The sequence below is a fragment of the Opisthocomus hoazin genome, chromosome 3, assembly GCF_030867145.1.
Source record: "Opisthocomus hoazin isolate bOpiHoa1 chromosome 3, bOpiHoa1.hap1, whole genome shotgun sequence".
Taxonomy (NCBI): Eukaryota; Metazoa; Chordata; class Aves; order Opisthocomiformes; family Opisthocomidae; genus Opisthocomus; species Opisthocomus hoazin.
In genome coordinates this window covers 44,509,112-44,530,293 of record NC_134416.1, presented here as the reverse complement: position 1 = coordinate 44,530,293, position 21,182 = coordinate 44,509,112, and the positions used below count along the sequence as shown (strand labels likewise).

The 21,182-nt window shown below is 40.9% G+C and overlaps 1 protein-coding gene across 7 annotated transcripts in view; it reads left to right on the top strand.

Moving 5' to 3' along the window:
- The window catches only part of FAM110B (family with sequence similarity 110 member B), a 113,394-nt gene that overhangs the window by 88,105 nt on the left and 4,107 nt on the right, over positions 1 to 21,182 (top strand). For all 7 annotated transcript variants that reach the window (XM_075416113.1, XM_075416116.1, XM_075416114.1 and 4 more), the window contains one exon: positions 7,410 to 7,476. The gene's annotated coding sequence lies outside the window, so the exon portion shown is untranslated. The remainder of the gene's footprint in view (positions 1 to 7,409; positions 7,477 to 21,182) is intronic.

The window sequence follows — 21,182 nt, the reverse complement described above, 5'->3', positions numbered from 1 at the left end:
TGATAGCTTGATGTTGTTATTTCTCACTGACTAGAAATTGAGTCTGTTTCTCCCTAAAATAGAATAATATCAACACAATATTGATCTGTTCTTGAAGAACTGTTGCTCATAGCATGATGCTCCTTTTGGAACTTGACATAATGTGCACCCCTTTACAAGGTTCATGAATAAACAATTAGAAAGGTAGAGTTTCTGACCTACTTAGGAGTTATGTCCATGATCTCTTTTCCTTGGTTGAACTGAGGAAACAACTAAAGTAGAGCAGAGGGTATCTTTACAAACAACAAAATTTTGGTTTAGTTTCTTTTAGTGAAAGGGGCATTTATGAATGTGTGTGCTCTTTTGATTTTGGACTAAACATAAAGCACCTAGACATCAGAAAACTTAATATGCACAGTGAAATTTGATTAGATAATTGCATAAAAATCAAAGGGTTTTTTTTGTAGAGAGGAAGCAAGAATCCCCTTTTGGTACTAGAACACATATGTAGCTGAGGTCTATTTTCATCTCCTCCTCTTCACCAAGAGGTGTTAGTAACAGATGTGTGTGATCTGCTGCCAAGGGTGAGGGACCAGGGATATTAGGAGGAATGGACTGTATTCCTTGCATCTCGCCATGGTACCTTCTTCTTGTAGCAGAGGTGTGTGAGGTTCAACTTTTCAAAAGGTAGCCTTTAACTTTGTGCGCTCCAGTTTGAATTGCTATGCTTGGTTTTCAGAGACCCTAAGCACCTACTTCTTCATGATCACGGGTTGACTTACGGATGCAAAGTACCTCTCGGAAGGATGTACAAAGCCTCTGAATTTAGGCTTAGTTAACCATTCCATGAAAATACGGACCTAACCTTTCCAGTAACTGAATTCACGTTTTTGTGAAAACTATGCAGAAATGTATCTGTTTATAAAAGCGTTTCTGTATCATATACAGTAACTGCTGGGAAAGGCAATATACTGCAAATGTGCTCCACTTACACGGCTCCAACTACAGCTGCTCATTTCAAAAACTGATTTTCTTTTGTGGTAGATTAGGCAAAACTGAGTACAACTAGACGTGCTAAAACATCTGTTCAACATTAACTCTCAGAATGATAGGCTACCTGCAATTTTCTGTTAATTGTAATTATTGCAAGACTTTTAAAAAACAACAACCGAAAAAAACCCCAAAAATACAAAACCAAGAAAAAACAGAACAACAACAACCAAAAAAACCCAAGCCAAAACCAACACAGCTATGCAAGTGGAGAAATGGAGGATTCTGTCGTGGAAAACACCAGGTTCACTTTTTGAGTGAGGTAAGGAAGTGGCACATCCAGATGTATTTCACATAAGCCATCAAACCTTTTAAGTCATCTTTTGTTGTCAGTACCAAAGCCAGCAAAGTTTCCCAGTGATTCATGAAGGCAAAGGTCAGCGATGACTTGAATTTAATTCTCTTTTAAAAATCTCCATTTAGCTTTTGTGGCTCCGGATCTGTCCTGTGGGTTTGTGGGTTTTCTTTGTTTCCCCCTATTCTAATACTTTTTTCTAAAACAAGCGGTGAGATTGGTATTTTTACAAAGAAAGATGGTTGGAAGGTGTGTAACGCAATTTCCATCTTTTGTTTTCAGTCATGGGAAGTGTGTTGTAAGCGAGCTGTGATGTTGTGCAACTTGTGCAAGGCACTCTGACCACCGTCCATATCGCATGCGCCGTGTGCTTCTCGGCGGGGCAGGGGCTGCAGCCCTGAGCCGCCTCCCCATGCGTTTACAGGTCGGCCAGCGCAGGCACACGGCGTTCCTCTCTGCGTGTCTGCGTGCGTTAGTGTGTGGGATCCTGATTAAGATTTGTTGTCATCCAGGTTGTTCATATAAAGTTGCGTGTGTGGTTTTTGCTTTTCCTGTTGTGGTATTTCTATGGTTTTAATGTTCGGGGTCAAGACTTCACTGAACCTGGATGAAGGCAAAAAGCAGGACAGCTGTAGAAAGCGTATCTAGGTATAAATATTTTAGCTTTTCATAAGATGACAGACTGTAAACTCTAAGATGCTTTTAGTTGGCATGGTGTTGCCTAAGAGAATACCTGAAAGTAGTCTTGTAAGAATTTCGTTCCATTTGTGTTTTGCTTCAGTTTTAATCAGCAAGGGGAAAAAGTCCTTTTATTTGTTTTAATTATTCTTTAAGATTCAGATCTCTGGAGTCTAAACTGAGATAAGTTTTGGCAGTTCTCAAGTTGTGGATATCTCAGGAAAAGCCACGTTCTGGCTCAAGCAACAAACTCCCTGGTTTCTAGCAAGTAAAAAATGGGAAGAATCAGGTACACTCCCTGAATCCTCACCATGGTGTCTTGTGTGCTTACCCCAGACACGGGGCTCAGTGTGCTCTTCAGCTGAGAGCTATTGAAGGACAGACATCCTTGCCAAGGCCTTGGAGAATTGGTTATGAGCCATGTCCCTCTGCAGATAGCATCCAGGGCCAGATGTCTCTTTCATTCTTCAGATATATCTCAAATTTAAGTAATCCAGATGTTAGACTGGCCTCTTTCTCCCTTTTAAAACCCTCACTGGGATCTTGTTTGCATGGCAGATGTCTTGGATGTTCCTTCGTGTAAGATTTTGGAATTTCAAATATGCAATATCAGTCACAATATTCAGTGATCTGGGCCCCACAGTGTTTTTACTCACAGTGTTTTTATTGTAAGGATGCAGAACTGACAAGAAGCCAACTAAAGGGACCACTGGTGGGACAAAGGGGAGTTTTATGGTTCCGCTGATTGGAAGTGTACATGACTTCAGAAGGACCAGGTAGCTTTAGAGATAAGGCTGACCCACAGAAAGGAGCAGGCATGCTAGCCAGAAGGAGAAGAAAATCTTCATTTACATGTTACATGTCAATGACTTCTAGTCCTAAAAGTCTCAACTCCATTACAAAGATATATATTATTTAATGAGTCTTCTAAATGTGGCGTGTTATTAGAACATCCTAGCGCTGCAGATGGAGGGCGGGCTTTGGTCTTGCCAGCACCCAGCCTAGGTGTGGATGTCCTCAAGTTAGTCAGTCTTGGTAAGGAGCATCACTCCTTCCTGGACTCTTTGCATATCCTTTTGCTTGCCAAATGGTCAAAATAATACATATCTGAGAATGGTGGAAATGTTTAGAATTTATGTAGCTACAGATTTAATTTTAAGATCCGTGGATCTCCTTATAGTGATTGTTAATGTTCTTCACTTGACCTTGGTTTCACCAGCAGATGAGAGAGACTGTTGAAATTAGGAAAACGAGCAATTGTGGTATGCCAGCTGCCTTACCATTGTGGAGTCTTTTTTTTTCTAGGCATTTCAGAAGAATTTTTTGGAGAGAAATTTGAATGAGGCTGTGGAATTTTATAGAGAAAAAAGCTATAGAGAAACGTCCGTTCAGAGGAGAATGTGATACTTGACACCCATAAATACTGAATAAATTAATATTTCTGACAGTCCAACTCTAGTCTATAGTTTCTTGTATTGGTTTGGGTGCTTGCTGTTTAGGTGTTAGGCATTTTCTGCCCTTACAAAGGAGAATAAATCCGCCATTTGAAACTCAGGAGCTAAACCACCTTGTAAGTTTGGCTCTGTTTCATGGATTTTTGTGATTTTGAAAAGTCTGACCTCAGCTTTCATTGTGCTGTTTTAGATATGAGATGTTTTAAAGTCTTTATTTCTGTTTCTTTTCTCTCTTTCTCTTTTTTTTTTTTTTTTGGGGGGGGCGGCTGGGGAGGATAAGGACAGTTGCTTTAAGGATTCACCTTGAGGCCAGAGTTCAGCTACATCCCATGCACCTGTCTAGTCAGAGCCAGTGACCAATGAATTCTTTGCACAGATCTCAGCTACTGTATCTTCAGCACTGTATCAGCATATCTGTTACTGGTTTTTGAGAGAAGTACTGTGGGACCACTTTTTGTTCCTAAATCAAAGATTGTGGAGACCAGTCTTTCCTGTTGAGGTGATAATGAACCTGCTAGCACTGGCCTTGTTAAGTTACTTAAAGGGGGGAAAAAAAAGCTAAGAAAGAGCGGCAATGAAAAATAGATGGAGCTGTAGGTGTGCACAGTTGACAGTGCATGCTATGGCAGCCATGCCAATGAAGGTGCCCCACTGTACCCTGCCTGCAGGGAGCAGCTCTGTGCATCACCAGAAAGAAGCACTGAGCTCTCCATAGTTGCACATGCTAGGAAACATTTTTAAAGTCTACTGTGTGTCCAATGTAAACCTGTATGGCAACATGCCTAGCTGTATTTTCATCTGAATCGTACATGTGCAGGAGAAATGAAATGCTGGACCTGCAGGTACAGGAAGAAATCCAAGAAAGAATTAAAAAGCACCAAAGAATCAACTGATGTTCTGTTGCCTTGTTGCAGGCTAGGCGTTTGGGTAGTGGTTTAGTCACAAGTACGTGAGGTCTTCCCAGTCAAGGCTGGCCACGTATTGTACTACAGATTCCCCAGAAGGTGCGGGACAGGCACAGCTCTTCCTTTGTCACCTTCCTTCTGCCTTGTGGAGAAGACAAGCGCACGTTGTTTGGTGGTGGCCTTGCTGGGTTGCTCTGCACTGGGGCCAAGCTGGACAGGCAGATAGGTGGGTGAACCAAAAGTTTGTGACAGAGATCTGGTGTAGTACATGCAGAAGGGATGAGGTTTTCTAAAGACATTGAAATTATACCTGTGTGAGCAATTAGAAGTTGAGAAATATTCATATGACACCTCTAATACTAAAACAGTATAATTAATTGGGAAAGGATCGACTGAGATTTACGCTAAATTTTACATTTTCTCTACTTTTTCTTGTAGTTGCGTGTTTATGTTTAAAAGTATTCACTGTAGTGTACCTGGTGTCTCCCAGCTATGTTTAAGGGTGTTGTGTTGATTAAGAAGCTTGTCTGAAACATGTCACTGAAGGGCGCTATGTTGGACTGTAAAGTGCTAGTGGAGATCTGTTACCAGAACAGTTCATCCATTTAAACCAGGGCAATGAATGTCTGGTTCTGCCTTGGGCTGTTCATCCTGCATGTACAAAATCCACTGCTGTCTGCCTGAGGATTTGAGGCACTCAAGACCTCACAGATGGCTGTCTGTGGTGGTGTTTCATAGCTGGTCCCATCTAGGTATGGGATGCGTAGACTGGAGAATATTGTTCTGTCATGTTGAAGAACTTATATAGCACTTGGTCTGACTCCATATTACTTAATCAGCCTTATCCATTAACGTTTTTTTCACTTCATACTCCTTTTGCAGATGCTAAATGGACTTTTTGGTGTTTTGCTTCATATCATGAACATTGAAACCAGTCATGCGCTTGAAAGCTCTGCAGAACGTTAATCTGCTTGGGTTTTGTTTGTGTATCTCCTTTGATCATTGCTGTCCTGGGTCCAGATCCAAGCTCCGTGAAGCTCGCGTGGTGTGTCCCTTCCTAGTGATTCCCCAGTTTAATGCATACCCTTTTGAGAAGCCCTCGAGACCTGGAGCAGTATGTTTATTGTGGAACCAGAAGATTATGGCAACTCAGTGTACGAGAGCTACTCCAGTATTAATACTCGCACTTCTTGTTACCATGACCTCTTTCTAGCACTTAGAAGATGCAATAGGCTACACAGTTTTTAAATAGCATACGCTGCTGTTCACTAGACAAGAATATATTCCACTATATAGTTCACACTGACAGTCACATCATAAACGTGTTGATCCCTGTTGCTGTTTGAATAACGATCTAAAATAAGCATTATATATTTTGAGGAAATGATAGAAACTTTTCTAGTCTTGCCACAATTTTGTAGATATTTATTTTTCTTATAAGTACTACCTCCTGAATAGTTTTAAAGTCCATGTGAATTACTAGTATTGGAGTAAACCATATATATGTGAGTTTTTATGTCTATATACTTGTATCAATAAAAAAAGAAAGCATTTACATGTTGGTATGGGAAGAAGGACAATTTTTGTTGCATGCCCTTGCATGGTGTCTGTGTTTTGGAGATCTCTTAAAACATTGTGCTGGAGAGTATTCCTCAGCTTGGCATTTCTACCCTTCAGCTGGGTGTCGCCAGCCTCATCGTGGTGTTAGGAAAACTGCTTCTACTCTTACTGCATCAGTGCCCTCCTGCACATAAAGGTGTGCAGAGGAAGGCTTCATCATACAGCAGAGCCATTTTCCTCCAAAATGAATACACTGATTTATTTTTGTCTTACCTGTTGTGCATATGAATATCTAATTACAGGAATATAATCTCAAAATTTTTAAATTATGTGCTATTTTGCCATCTTACTGTATTATAAAGATATTTACAAATGTGTTTAGTAGGTGACGCAAACTACAAAAGTTTGGATGTTTTCTGCATGGATTTTAATAACTGATTTAAATCCGAAAAAAAGTACCTAATAATTTTGGAGACAAAAAGGAGGAGATATTGCATGTGGAATGAAACATGTATGGATCGGCTAGACAGGAGTAGTGTTTTGTAAATACAAGGGGAGGAGGCTAATAAAAAAAATAGCAAAATTCATACTTTTTTAAGAAATTTTATGCCACCAGTTGGATGTTACAGTTCTTCCATGAATCATCACTTCAAATAGATGTTGAAAAGTAAATGACTAATTCCTAATAGACATATAAAAATCTAGTGGTAGTTCTTTGTTGCGGTTGTTGTTGTTGTTATTTTGGAAAATAATCCTGTCATCTCTCTCTAGTTCCCAGCAGCAGGGTGTGGGGTTTTTAAGCACACAAACGTTTTGCTCTTTGACCTTAGCTCTGAATATGGGAGATCACTTAAAAACAGATCATCATTGTAGATTCCATATTTTCCTGTCAAAATCAGCTAGCAGCTGCCCTGAAGTAACGCTAACGTTTACATGTGGATATTTTTCCCCAGTTATATGCAAAGTAGCTGACACTGATTCCATGCTCTGTAAAGATGTATCATGGAAATAGGACAAAAGGGATTGTTTAGCTATAACAAGAAATTAAAATCCACAGTTTTGTGTTGTTCTTCATCAGTGAATTAAAAATTTCGTTTTGAAATTTGACCTTGTTTGCATTTATGCGTTGATCCACAGCATGGCTGCATCTCATCTCGCACCTCAGATACTGTGGCATATGTGAGCTTGTGTTCTGAGGCTTCCCAAATGACTTTTTAATTAGTTGTTGTTATTACACAGCTCGTAGCTTTTCCAGTGTGCAGCCATGTTGATTTCATCACTTACCTCGTCTTTCATGTGAATAGTCCTGGTTGCTCTTGTGCCTGCCTTGCGTTTCTTCCCCTCCCTGCTGGTGGCGTGGACCAGCCTTGGCATCCGTTTTCCACGACCTCCAACATCACAGCAGCACTGATGAGTGTACGCCTGCCATTCTACTACTCTCTTGTGGGTTTTTAAATGCCTTTTTCCATATTTTCTTCTTTTTTTCAGAATCCCCTGGAGCATTACATTCCCCCATTCAGACCGTGGACAAGAGTTTGGCGCTGTGCTTTTACAGGTACTTTTTTGAATTAAAGTGCACATTTTTTCCCTGGGATTTGATAAAAGGAGGGCAATTCCAGAAGGACTTTACCATGTCCTTTTCTGCTGTCCTGGGAGGTATGTTCTGGTAATGACCTTCTCTTCCTTGACCTTTGCTAATTGTTTGGGTTGGCAGATTTGTTGGTTGCAAATATATACTTCAGTACCATTGAAGAAAGATTGAGACTTGCTTTTGCTGGCCTCAATCGTGCAACGATGCATGTGTCAACATGGCAGAATCTGTTTTGGAAATAGTCCAGTAGTTCCAGGCTTTTTCCCATCCTTTATTCCCAACCTGTGACTTTGGTTGTGGTCTTTCCATTCAGTAGATTGCATCAATTTTTCATAACGGAGACCTTCAGTGCACACGAGCGCTTCTAGCCTTAGTCCTCCAGAGCTTTCTGGTATTTATCTGGTTATTACTAATGCGCTCAAAAAGAGAAGAAAGCTTAAACATCTCTGAGTCTATCCACAACAGTCTGAGACTGATTCCAAAGTCTGAGCAGGAGATGAATATTAAAGTTTAAAATCTTCTATTCGTTGTTAAAGCTCCGAAACAAAATGGGAAAATCCAGTGTCAGGAATAATGGAAAGAATGTCACATGTCGAGTAGCTCCATCCTTGGTGAGTACAAGGAAGCCAGCTGAAACCCAAGAGGGCAGGAGGGGACAGGAGCTGTATGTGTGGCACTTTCTTGAAAGTCTAGGAGGAGACTTCTCGTATTTCACTGTAGAAAAATAAAAGAATCGGTGATCAGTGTCTGAGGATGCATGTAGCAAATCAGAAACACACTTCACGGATATTTAGTTTTAGTTCCGCTCAGTAGAAGGTGTTTCATGTTCATCTGTTTCCAATCACCATATTTGGCTCCAGAATGTAAATTTGCATTGTGTGAGGTCTTAAATTAACAGTTATTTCTCCTGTTTTATTTCAAGACAAAAATGTTAAGTTTGAGAATACGCATGGCTAATTTAAGGGTAAAAATCTGTTCCCAGAATCCAGATACATTGTAGCATGAAATTAAGGGCAGCAAAACTGTCTTAGCTGTGCTAAGGACTGGCACCAGGAACGTTCAAAGTCTTGTAAGTGATCTGTGTTAGTCTTTGTGGTCACAAGTTAACCTACGCTAATTTTACAGTCACATTTCATGCTTTTACCTTCCCGATGTCATGCAGTATGGGACTAATTTCTGCCTTTTTAAGAAAGGGAATTCAATGTGTGGTGTTGGTGCAAATGCTCCAGGAGGTCTGTAGTTTCACCGGAGATACATTGCTTGTTTTACAAGCGGGAAAGATTGGGTCCGTAATTTACGATGAAAGCAGCAGTTGGTCCTGGCTGCAGTGACACAGCCAGCCTTCCCTCGTTATTAGCTTTTAGAGAATGTGTTGAAACCAGTCCAGATCAGTGATGAGCTGGTGCTAGTGAGTGAGGGACATGTCCTTCGCTGGAGGGAGTCGGTTCCCCAGCGGTGACAGGGACGGTGTGCTGGCAGGGCAGCTGGCCGGGAGAGGTTGCCTTTATGCAGCAGGCACAGGTTGATGAAGACAGACGCACAAACACATGAAAAGTGTCCTCACGTGAGGCTCAGCACCTTGTTTGCCACATCTCATGATTAGTCTGGCTTAGCCGTCTTGGCCCTGTGATGTTCAAGTTCAGTTTCTCCAGATCCACCTACTTAAAAAGTTTGCTGATAATCATCTCTAAAGGGATAACAATTTATTGGGGTGAAGCACTAGCTACAAGCTTGGGTTGCTTGTATCCAGCTTCTGAGTCTGGAAGAAATTTCCTTTGTTCCTTTGGGCAATCATACTCAATCCTATATTTAATTCCCTGTTTGGAGATTTTGCTTAATTTACAGGAGAGGGAGGACCTATTAATATGGCTGTATAACACAGGTCTGAGAGAACAGATACATAGCAATGGTGAGGTAGTCTGATACTAATAGAGGGGATAGGAATAAAGGAATAGTATAAGCAATAGTTCAAGGCACTTGTGAGGACAGGGTCAAGAGCGTCTCTAGTTCAGGACTCCCCAGGGGCAAGCCTATTGTGTGTCTCGGCATGTAAACAGCACATGGAAGTGAGCTGAAGCGAAGCCAAAAGGAAGAACTGGATTTACTGAGGAGACTACAGCAAACCTTGGCACTCGTTTGATTGACTGGCCGGTGTTTCTGGTTGACTGGATTTCCTCCGCTGTTCTTTTTCCTCTGGAAAATGTGCAGGGTTCCAAGGCTGGTGTCCTTTTGTGATCTCCTCCTGCCAGCCACCCTGCTGCCATCTCCTCTGCCGCCAGCCTGCTGGGCGTGGTGGACAGTCTGCCCTGGGCATGGAGGCTGCCGTAGAGAGGAAAGGACATATGTCTCGACTGCAGCGCAGAAGTGGCATGGGCTGGAGGGAGCTTTGCTTCGGGAGGAGCTTCACTGGGTGATACCCTTCTCCACTGCAGCTTTATGCCGGCTCTGTTCCCTCTGCGGGTCGCAGGAGTTGCAAGAGAGGTGATGTGGAAGAGCACTTGAAGTGTCCTTTCTTTTCGTTCTGATCCCTCTCTGTCTTTGTAATCTATTTCTGCTTCACAACCCACTGTTCGGTGCCCCCTTCTCTGTTCCCAATGCCTTTTCCTGGTAATTGCATTTCTCCTCTACCTCTCTGTGTTTTGCCATTTCTCGCTCTTCTTCTGTGTGTCCCCCCACTCCCAATTCCAGGTTTGGATCTGGGGGTTTTTTTGGAGCTGGGATACCTCAACTCTCCCTGCACTGCCTCTCTCTCCATTTGATTAAATGCACTGGTGGTGACTCGATACAGCTTTTGTTTTCTTTAAGACTGTGGGGTTTTTATGGTTTCTTAAAAGTTGTGGCTGGGAAGAATTTTCATCATCATCGTAACTTCAGCAGGGCCTTCAGATGTGCAAAAATCATTCAATGTGCAGTCTGGACAGTCTTGACCTCTTAAAAGTGTCTTTCTAAGACCATTGTTTTAGTGAAGAGTCATTACATTAAATGTCCATAATATGAAAACACACTTTGAGCATCAAACTTGGATATTATACAAAAGTTTACATGCTCATTAACAAGTGGCTAACTGGATATTCGTCTTCAGTTAAAGAGGTATTGAACAGTTTGTGAAGATCTGTAGTTTTAACATGTGGACTCTGTGGGCACATGTTTCCAATACAGCAATTAAGGAGAAAGTACACTCAGTGTTTTCTAACAGCTAACACCTCAACAACTCTAGTAAATAGATCTGGTATAGTCTAAGGGGTTGCACACGCAAATCAAGCCATGCACAAACAGTGTAGTAGTTGTGTTGGGTTATACAGCTGTATCATTGATTGCAGCATCGTCGTAACACTGAAGACCCTAAATTGCATTGCGTTCCAGTGCCAAAATTGGTATTTTTAACCATCTGCTTGAAGAAGTCTTAAATATACAGGCATGTCTTCAAAACATAGTGTTATGCACTCCTTTCATTTTTTCTTGACTTCTAACAGCATGTATCTTTAGACTTGAGGCTGGAGAAAAGGGGAATGAACTGCCCTTTGTTATGGGAAAATGTCCTCTTATCTAGAGAAAAACATAGCTGTACCAGTCAAAAATAAAAGATATCATTCATGGAGTTGCTCTGAAGATTGCAGTGCCCTGGAACACTGCTGTAAATCATGTGTGGTTTGTTTTCATTGGGGTTTTTTTATTATTATTATTTCCAAAAGACCTGACTTGTTTTTACATAGTCAAAACTCTTATAGTGTGTTTATTTAAGAAAAAATAAATGTGCAATATTTCATCTATGTAAAGTTTTGATACGTAGAAATGGTTAACTCAGGGCAATTACGGTGTAGAAATTATTTTTAAATAGCCATGCTGACCTTACTGCAGTAGTATCTGATGTTACAGAAAAGGCTGTTTAATACAAAGAGTTTTGACAAACAAGACCCCACAGCTAACCAGAAGAGTGGCTGAAAGTCCTCTGTTGTCAGAATTAAGCCACTCTGTTATACTTCACTGGCTGAATGTTGTCATATTTCTGTTGGTACTGGTTTTAGCGTATTCGGTTTTTAATTGTGGATACTGTAATGCCTTATTAGAGGTGGTCTTGTAGGTTCTTAAGATCAGTGAAAGACGTTCATTGGCCATATTTTAGTATTTAATTCTAAAGATGAAATGGTTGTGTACCTGTATAGAGTTTATTAAAAATAATTTTCCATGTAAGAAGAGTAAGCTGTTAAAATAAGAGAGAAAAAATTTAAATATGTATAATCTGTGTGACTTTCTGGTTTCTTGCTTGTAAATATTTGGTAAGTATTATAAGAAATATTGGTAAGTATTGTAAGAAATATTCCGTATACTTGCCAACTATTTCTTTGAAATACATTTTCACAACAGGTGAGAAACTTCAGAAAGATGCTATTAAGCTTTGCTTTGAAACTTTGAAAATAAATATTTTTAAAAGTTTCTCTTATTAATTAAATATCAGGCTAAAGGAAAGGTAATTTTAAGGATTATGTATTTTTTCCATTTATTATAGCTCTTTATGGGTTCTAGTTTTTCATGGCATAAATTGTTGGGATTGTTTGTCTTTTCTGGGCAATGTTTATTTACTTTGGGTATTAGTGTATTTGAACATTTCTGGAGTTTTGTGGGGTCAGTTACTACCAGGGAATGTCCAACTGCAGCTATTTTCATTGTTGGTTTATTGTTATTTCTCAAATAACATTTATTTATAGCTATGATACTATGTTCCTTTAATATAGTTCTCATTGTAAACAGTTTTAGAAAACTTTTCTTAATAAATAAGAGTCTAAACATGGCAACTTGAGATTCCAGGGCTTCTGGACTCTTGTAACAGAGTCTGGTAAATTTTTTTCCTTTCCCACAGTAAAAGCTGGCCATGGCAGCAGGTGTCCGTTTGTGTCCATAAGATCAGAGGTTGCTGCACTCTTGTGAGAAATGGGAGACTGGATCAAATCTCCAGTCCTCGAGTAGGGGCAAATTTCCCACCTCCTAAGGAAGAACCCAGTTAACAGAAAGAATATTGAGTGGGTCTTCCTCTTTCAGCTGAAATGTCCTACTTGCTAGAAATTTCGTAATTGGACTGGAGCAGGGTTAATAACTGATATCCTGGCCAGGTGCCCTACGTGGACTTTTTTACTCTTAATTTAAAGAAAGCTTGCAAATATTTATTTTTCAAAAGTGGAAACCTTTGGAAAGAAGTGCTGGAGAGAGATCTGTCTCTACATACAGTATAGCCTAGTACTGTGAGCATCTGCCCTGGAGGGCTGATTCCAGTCTGCTCTCCAAGTCAAGCAGAGGAAAAGGTATTTTCTTTGTTGTCCAAATCATCCCTGACTGCGTTCCTACGGCCGGCAGGCACCTGCTGGAAAAGGTGTGAACAAGCAAGATGGGCAAGGAAATGCCTGGTTCCTCTGCAGGCTGGGAATTAGCCATCAGACTTAGCTGTGTGTATGCCTGTTAGTAGAAACAACAGGGCTTCACCTATGCTGGGTGGCATGGGTGTGCAGGGCATGCCCATGGGCCTCTTCCCTTGAACATCCCTCCTGTCTGACATGCTCGTGTTCCTTCCAAACTTCTCACAGTTCCTTTGCATGGAGGTTAAATATGGGAGATGGGGAAGGTGACTAGGTTTTGACCTGATTTGGTGTTCAGGGCATAACTGGGGTGTTGTACCTAGGCAGAAGACTTCAGAAGTGATTCTCGGTTTAGTAGTTTAAGCAAAAAAGTACTGGCAGAGAAACATGTGCTTCAAAGCAAGATGCAAACCTAAACATCAGCTACCCAAGATTTTATGAACACTGCTGTCACTTAAATGGTGAACACAGGGACTCTGTTTCCTTACAGAATCTGCCATTTTAGGTGTATGTGTTTCAGTGTTCATTAGTTTTGACTGCTCAGCTTGAGGTTGCTTTTATAGGTTGGCATGAAGCGAGATGCCAGATCTCAAAGGGAAGCCATATTGCCTTGCTGCAGGAGCTATGGAGGAGGTAAACCTACTGAAGTCACCTGGTCATGGGTCCTCAAGTCTGACCACAAGGGCCATGTTGGTAGACACCGGCCATTTAATATAAACTTTCATTCTGAAAATCTATGCTTTTCACTTATCAATTTAAATCTGGCTTGATTTCTTAGTATTTCCAAGTTTATGTGCAGAAGTTCCTCTAAGCCCAGGTGATTTATGTTCTAGGGTTCACTCCATAGTGTAAGACCAATTCTGATCCCGTAGCTGCATGGGTGATGACAAGTGTGCTGCAGTTGACTGCTTTAATATTTATACAAGTTTTCAAACACCTAAAGGATTTAAGACCATGTTGAATTTACCTCAGTGTGTTAAGTAGTCCAAAACTGGCATTTTGAAAATGATGCTACCCAAATGTATGTTCCGTTGCTGAGTTAAGGACAATCAGTTTTTTGGTGAGGGACGCTGCAGAACTTACTGAGCAGTTTCCCAGCTGCCAAATTCCTGATTACACTTGTGCTTCTGTTGTTCTCTGCGGGACAGAGGATCAGACTTTGCTGCGTGGACGGGGGCCACGCGGGTGGGTGGTGCGTGGAGTGTGCAAATCCTACTAGTGAGGCAGCGTTCCCGGGTGGTAGTACTAGAAGGAAGGTGCTTTTCAGGTGTCTTTCTGCACTTTTGCAGATAGAAGATTTTTATTTCCTTCTTCATTAATGCATATGATATCTCCTGAACCTATTACCACAAAGATTTAGATAGCTTAAAATATGACTCTCTCTTAAAATGGGCTTGTTAAGAATTACCACGGATTTGAGATGTGACCTAAAATGAATAGTGTTCCTTTTAAAACACTTTTACTGAGCTTCATAATTAAAACCGTTTTGTTGTTCTACCTCCCTTGGCTTTCTCCCACTGTTTAGTGATGACACATACAGCGTCCCAATTAATTTATTTTTTTTTTAACATGTTGAAAATGTTACCACTAGGGAAAAAAGTGGTTTTCCAGGATGCCAAATCCAAGCATGGCTGTGAAGGACAGCTGCCAGGAGCAAGGAGATGAGGTGCTATCTTTTTTCCATCAGTAGAGCAGAAGAAAGAAGTGTAGTCCAGATAGCATTGCTCCTTCAGCCAGAGCAGCGCTGGAGTTACTGCGTCTTGTGAAAACGGGATGGTGCAATGGGAGAACCTTTTCAAGATGAGGTGATTGAAGGAGCAGAGAAATAACAATCCCTCTTTTCCCAGAGAAGAGGGAGCGAACAGCTGGGACCTGGTGCAGCAGGGACCTGTCTCAGGGTCTGATGAACCTCTGAAATGTGACGGAGCACCAGAGTCAAGTACCCTGTTTTGAAGAAGGGAGATGTATTGGTTTCTAAAAGTGCAGAGGGGATCCTTGGGAAATTGTGTAGGCCCAGGAGACCACAGGACAGATTGGGAACTGTGATCCTGTTGTAGGGAGGGGGCTATAAATTTAATGTGATAATTATGGAGAGACTCAGAATTAAAAGGATAAAAGTGGTTTGGACTTGGGTCCATTGACACTGGCTGATGAATGAGCAATACAGGTGTTTCCTAAAGGTTTGCAAGTATTCAGTGCACACTGAAACAGAAGTATCCACATAAAGCTAGAGCTATAAATGTAATAAAAAGCTGCATTCCTTATTATACTTTTTTAGGCCCTTTCCTTTTTTTTTTTGTTTGTTTAAATGAGAGGCTGATATTATTTCAAAGAGTACCGTGTGGTGTAAGCAACACATGGGTCCAAAGTAAACAGAATTGATTTCCATTACTGCTTTTACAAACACAGCATGTAATATCACTCTAAATAATAAGATGCCTTTTTTTTTTTTTTACTCTCTAGTTAGAAGAAAGGAAAATTTAAGTTCTGAGCTTTCTTGTGCATTTGCACAGTTGTCTGTGCCTTTGAAAGAAATCAGAATTTTCATGTTTGGGAGGCATCCGTAGGGCAGTATTGACCCAGAAGCAAGTGTCACTGAGAGTGGATTGTTGCTACTGCGCAGGAAGTGTAACAGTGTCGGATTTCAGAACTAAAAAGAAGCATAATACTTCAGGAAGGTTTTTCTTTCAAAAAGGCCTCTCTATCCAGCTCCCAGTGAGAGCTAAGCATACGTTACAGGGACAGTATGTAAGCATAGCTGCTAAGTTGCTTTCCTGCTTTCCAGGCATTTGTACCTCCGTGGATTTTCCAGAAGCTATTTTCCTGTAACAGTGTTAGCATTTCTGGTTATGGCAGCATCCTGCTCTAAACCTCATCATTTCATCTGTACAGCGAAGTAGAAAGAGTGCTAAGTGGTGGCCGTGTTTTGTTTATGGAGAGTTTTATCTTAAAAGTCTTGGAGTGTGATGTAAGAGCAAAGCAGAGTTGGCATAAATAGATCAGCCCATTGTATGTTCATCTATGCAAGTTACTACAAAGTTAGTACTAGTTGTAGCTTGGATTTCTTTAGTTGGAAGTAAGACATCAGCAGTGAGAAGAGGCTGTCTTTGCCAAAGTTATAACCCTCCCACGTGGTGGAGATTTCCCACATCTGCATAATTCTGCCACTCTTGGGTCTAGGTCACTGTAGTTCACATTTTTTATGACCTTTTGACAGCTTAAAGGGTGGGTGTCAGGAGGATGAGGCCAAACTCTTTCCAGTGGTGCCCAGCAACAGGACAAGGGGCAACGGGCACAAACTGAAGCACAGGAAGTTCCATCTGAAGATGAGGAAGAACTTCTTCCCTCTGAGGGTGACGGAGCACTGGAACAGGCTGCCCAGGGAGGTTGTGGAATCTCCTTCTCTGGAGATATTCAAGACCCGCCTGGACGCGGTCCTGTGCAGTCTGCTGTAGGTGACGCTGCTTCGGCAGGGGGGTTGGACTAGATGACCCACAGAGGTCCCTTCCAACCCCTACCATTCTGTGATTAAATATCTACTTGAACAGATACTGCTCTTCACTTACTGTTCACTGTTTCACATTTTAGGGGGGAGCAGAGTTGAAAATCAGCACTTTCACTAGTACTTTGAGTTATGGTAGATCTGAAAGATTATTCCATCTCCTCTTGCTTTTTCTTGATAATATTATTATTATATTATAATAATATTATGTGAGGCCAAGTCTATACCCATACACATGTTTATTGGCTTCAAAATTAAAATACTACTGCCATTCTGGATGTGGATTATCTTATGTCAATTTAAACCTAGTTTGTTTAGGCTTAGACTGTATTTGTAAACTTAGTAGCATAAGTATGTGATTTTTACAATGACAATTATCCACAGAGAACTTGAATCCGTTTCAGACATACACATCAGTACACATTAGTGCATAGACCTGTAGCATTCTCAGTGAAGCCTTCATTTATGTGTAGGCTTTACAGGGACTATTAACAAAGCAGCGTCTCCATAATGGGACCTTCAGCTCTAACGTGTGCCTAGTCATTAGCAGAGCCTGATATTTTCCATTGGTGTCCTGTGTTCCTGTGTACATTTTGTTTTGTGGTTTCTTTGAGTCCTGTTGAGATCACTTGTTGATTACTTACGCTTGAATTTATGTCATGTTTATGGTGCATCTCAAGGTTGCAGTAGTTATATTTTATCATCTAGAAAATAAAATTGACATGGGCCTTTAAATATCAAGGAAAGCGAAGTAAAGGCTGTCAGCCTTCGTTACATTTATCCACTGTGCTCCATCCTATCTCTTGTAAAATCCCTTCATCTGCTGTCCCAGAGGGATGAAATAAGAGCATCCACTTCAGCATAGCTTTGTCGGGTGAAGCTGTGTCCTTGCTAAAGCCAAGAGCAGAAATTCCACTAATTTCATTTGGGCCGCATTTTCACTGTTGTTTTTTGCTGCTGTTTTGAATACTGTTAAAATATGTAGTGCTGCTCTGACTTTACTTCTAGGCAAAGACTGGCTGAAGCTTGGCCAAGGTGTAGAAGCTACAGGGCAACACAGAACAGGGCAGGGAAGCATGTTGTTTGCTGTCAGTTACCATCATTCAGTCTGTGTTTAGAATGCAGCTTTAGGTATGAGAGAAAAAATGAACTCGAGTATTGTACAATAAAATTGTGTTAATAATAGCGCTAGAAGTAAATACTTGTCAGTGGGGCCAGTTTATAAGTTTCCTTTAAATTTCAAAAAACTGCGTATTTAGAATATATGGAACTGTAATTCCAAAGTTTCTGTATAGTTTATCTCCTCCTACTGTCTTGGCTTTAAATCAGGGAAAGAATATTTTATAGAGGATTTACTTGTATTTAATGTTGTATAGCTATTGCTACTCTAGGCTGTATTGTGTTCCCCTAAATCATGCAGATAGTGCGTCTGTTATTTTAATGTGAATATCTGACAAACATATTACAGACCTAAGAGTGATTAGATTACAATGTCTAGAATGAATAGGTGCTTTGGATCTCTTCCTTGATAACAAAGGAATCCTGAATCGAAGTGTCTGGCTGAAAACACAGCTTTAAAAAAACAAAACCCCTCGACCCCTTTGTACGCTTTGTATTCTACTCAGGTGGTCTGCAGCAGTCACTGGGTGTTAGAGAAACTCAGTTAGTAAAACCTTTGAAAGGTTTTATTAATGTATACATAGTATTGAACTATGTTTTTGTGTGTAAGTTTTAGCTTTGTCTTTCTTTAAATAATCTCTTAAGTCTAGCAGTTGTTATAAGGAAAAGCAGCGATGGAAATCCAGAGTCAATCCTGAAAAACACAATTCAGTCCACGCAAGAATTACACCTACAAGAGTAGACATTTGGATGTAAACAGAGTGAAAGGAACAGTTCTTAGGTCCCTAAGTGTATTTCACGCATTTGCTGGCAGTGGGTGAAGAAAACCCATTTGCCTTTGGATTTCTGCAGTGGAAAACTGGTCCCAGAGCTGTACACAACAGGAAATTCAGATGTCCAAGCAGTGAGTTTCTTTGGGAGTTTAAGCTGTAAGAAAGCCATTTCTATACCCCTGTTGCTACAATGATGATTTTCACAACTGGAAACTAAGTGGCACAGTTTTGTCTTCCTGAGACTGTGCTGTACTGCTACTGCTCAGCCTTTTTCATTACCAATTAAATTAATAAGTAGCGAGGCTCTCTGGTGTCGCTGCTGTGTTACAGGTGCCCGTGGACAGCAGAGAGGCTGGTAGGAACTGCTCTCACTTCCCCAGCTAGCAGCAGAACTAGGCTGCAACAATCACCAGCCCAGGCAGGAGAAGTTGTTTCATTAGCACTTTACATTCATCCACCTCTCTTTCATCCCACTTTCTTTTCTAACAGTGCCTGGTTAGTAATTTTTAGCTCTCCGAGATGAGAGTACTGAATAAACTTGCCTGTGATATTTAAATGCAGCACCTCAGTGAAATGGAGCAATTTAAACAACACACAAAAATATAATTGATCATTTTTCATAGCTGCATGTACCTTAATTTATGCCAGCAGCCCCACAGGTACAAAGCCTCCATGTCTGGCCACGTAACCACCTGGCTGTTACTCCCTGGCTCCCTGTGCTGGCTCGGGTGGACATTTCTGCCCTGGCTCCTCCCCAGGTCTTTGCTTTTCTTACAAGGCATGCCTGAAGCTCATTGCCAGTCACAGCATTTTTACATTGACTTCAGGGCACTTGCCCCTGTATGTGCTTGCAAACAAACACTCTTGTGCTCTTGGATCAACATGCGTGCACGGTGGGATTTATTTTTTCTTCTTTTTTCCTGTGAAGTGTGGTGTTCAAGCCAAGGTGGATGCTTAGCCTCCTAAGCAATGCTTGCTGGCATTGACGAAGGCTGTCCCAAGTGAGAAGGTTAAGTGCTGGGGAAAGACTTCCAAAAGCAGCCTCCAGTGCGATGCCTGCGTTCCCACAGCTCTGATCCACAGTGGTGCGTGGAGCCTCTCGCCGGGAGGAGAATGGAGTTGGCAGCTGTCCTCTGGGGCAGGACCATGGTGGCCTTTATGACAATGGCCGAGGAGGAAATGGAGGGTTGTGGTCTTGCTTATTCAAGTGGTATTAACTCCGTTAGGTGACAGTGTTTAGTACAGAGTATTGGGGTTTGGTTGTTTGGGCTTTTTTCTTCCTCCTGACCAAACCCCTGCTCTTGCATAGATTTGGTTTATGCACACAAGTATCAAATACACACGGCAATGGGGTTATTTTTACAAGCACTTAGCCATCAAGCTCTGAGCTGGCAACGTGGAAGGATTTGATTTGTGTGTACGGAAGAGAAATGTGCGTGTACAGATGCATGTTGGAATTGCCTTCAGCGCATTTGGAAATTTGATACTTAATTTCAAAATAGTACTGATAAATATGTTGATTCAAATGAGGAAAGCGAGCTTTTCTCTTTCAGAAAGACTTAGTTAAAATTCAGGAAGTCAAACTGCTGAGGAGTTAGCACTAGGATTTATAAAACAACATTGAAAGGGAAGCTTAATTAACATTTCACTACCCTTTCAACTGCACTGAATGCATGTCTGGTTTATCACCCACCTAAATATGTTAGTTTGTATTTGAAGAATGGTTGTGACAGTGAGCCTTCAGGAGAAAGCTCAGCTTTTTCTTATAATCTCGTTACAGCATTTATATATTTTATTTGCTTGCTTTGACCTTGGATGTTTTAGGGAGAATTTTCAATGTATATATCATGTATTTCTGGGAATCAGTACTTGAGGTTTTTTTCTTTCTACTGTTCATGTATCTTGAGCTGGAATTTAAGGATTTTTTGGTGGGGTTTTTTTTGCTGCAAACAATATTCTGATGGCATGCTCTGTATTAGTGAGTATTGATGGATGAGCACACGCAGCTGATACACGCAAAAGCAGGGCATTCCGGGAAAAGGTGCTGCTCTGCATTCCTTAGGATGAGTGAAGAAGTAGCAGCTGCTTTTCTTTCTCTCCCTAAAGAACACAGCGATAACAGAAATGGGATATTAAAACAGGCAGCATAGATTAATGGGGTAGTAATAAAACAAATGAGACCCATTAGCTAAATCACTGCTTGAAAAGTAGATTCCGTGGTATAAGTGCCCTTCAGTGCCTCACGTGGGAAAAATTGTTACAGCACTTGTAACATCATCCATGGTATTGGATTTTAAACTGTTGTGACAAGCCTAAGTGATAGGATCTTAAAATAATTTAGATGAAGGTAGACTTCATTTGCACTTAGTGCTTGGTAGAAAACTTGAATGATTATATCCAAATGTGAAGATAAGTTCTTTTCTTTCAAACCCAGTCGGAATGTTCTGCGTGCTCCCAAAAACTTTAATCAAAAAATAAAGCCTTTCTTCGCTTGTTTTTCTGTTAAGCCTGTAAGATGATCTCAAGAACTTGGAAACCTTTATTTTGCTGCTGGAGCACCAGAGCTTTGGAGGCTAATGTTCAAACAGGCTTTGTACTGGAATCGGTGACTTAAGCGAGATCCCCTACTTTTGAATTGTTGATTTTATATTAGATTAATGAGAAGGTGTGCATTGCGCTTAAAACGCTACAGGTCTCCATTTGCTCTCTGCTTTTTAGACCAACTAGTTTTCTGGAGCATTTAATGACACAGGAGAATACACTTAATTTCTTAATTTACAGAGTATATTGCCTATATGGACAAAAATGTTTGGGGTTTAGAGATAAAAAATGTACAGAAATCAACTAATCAAAGCCAAAGATACTGGTTTGAAAGTGCTCTTTCGTTGACCTTCAGGCATACATAGGTCTAATCCCATGCCTCGTTAG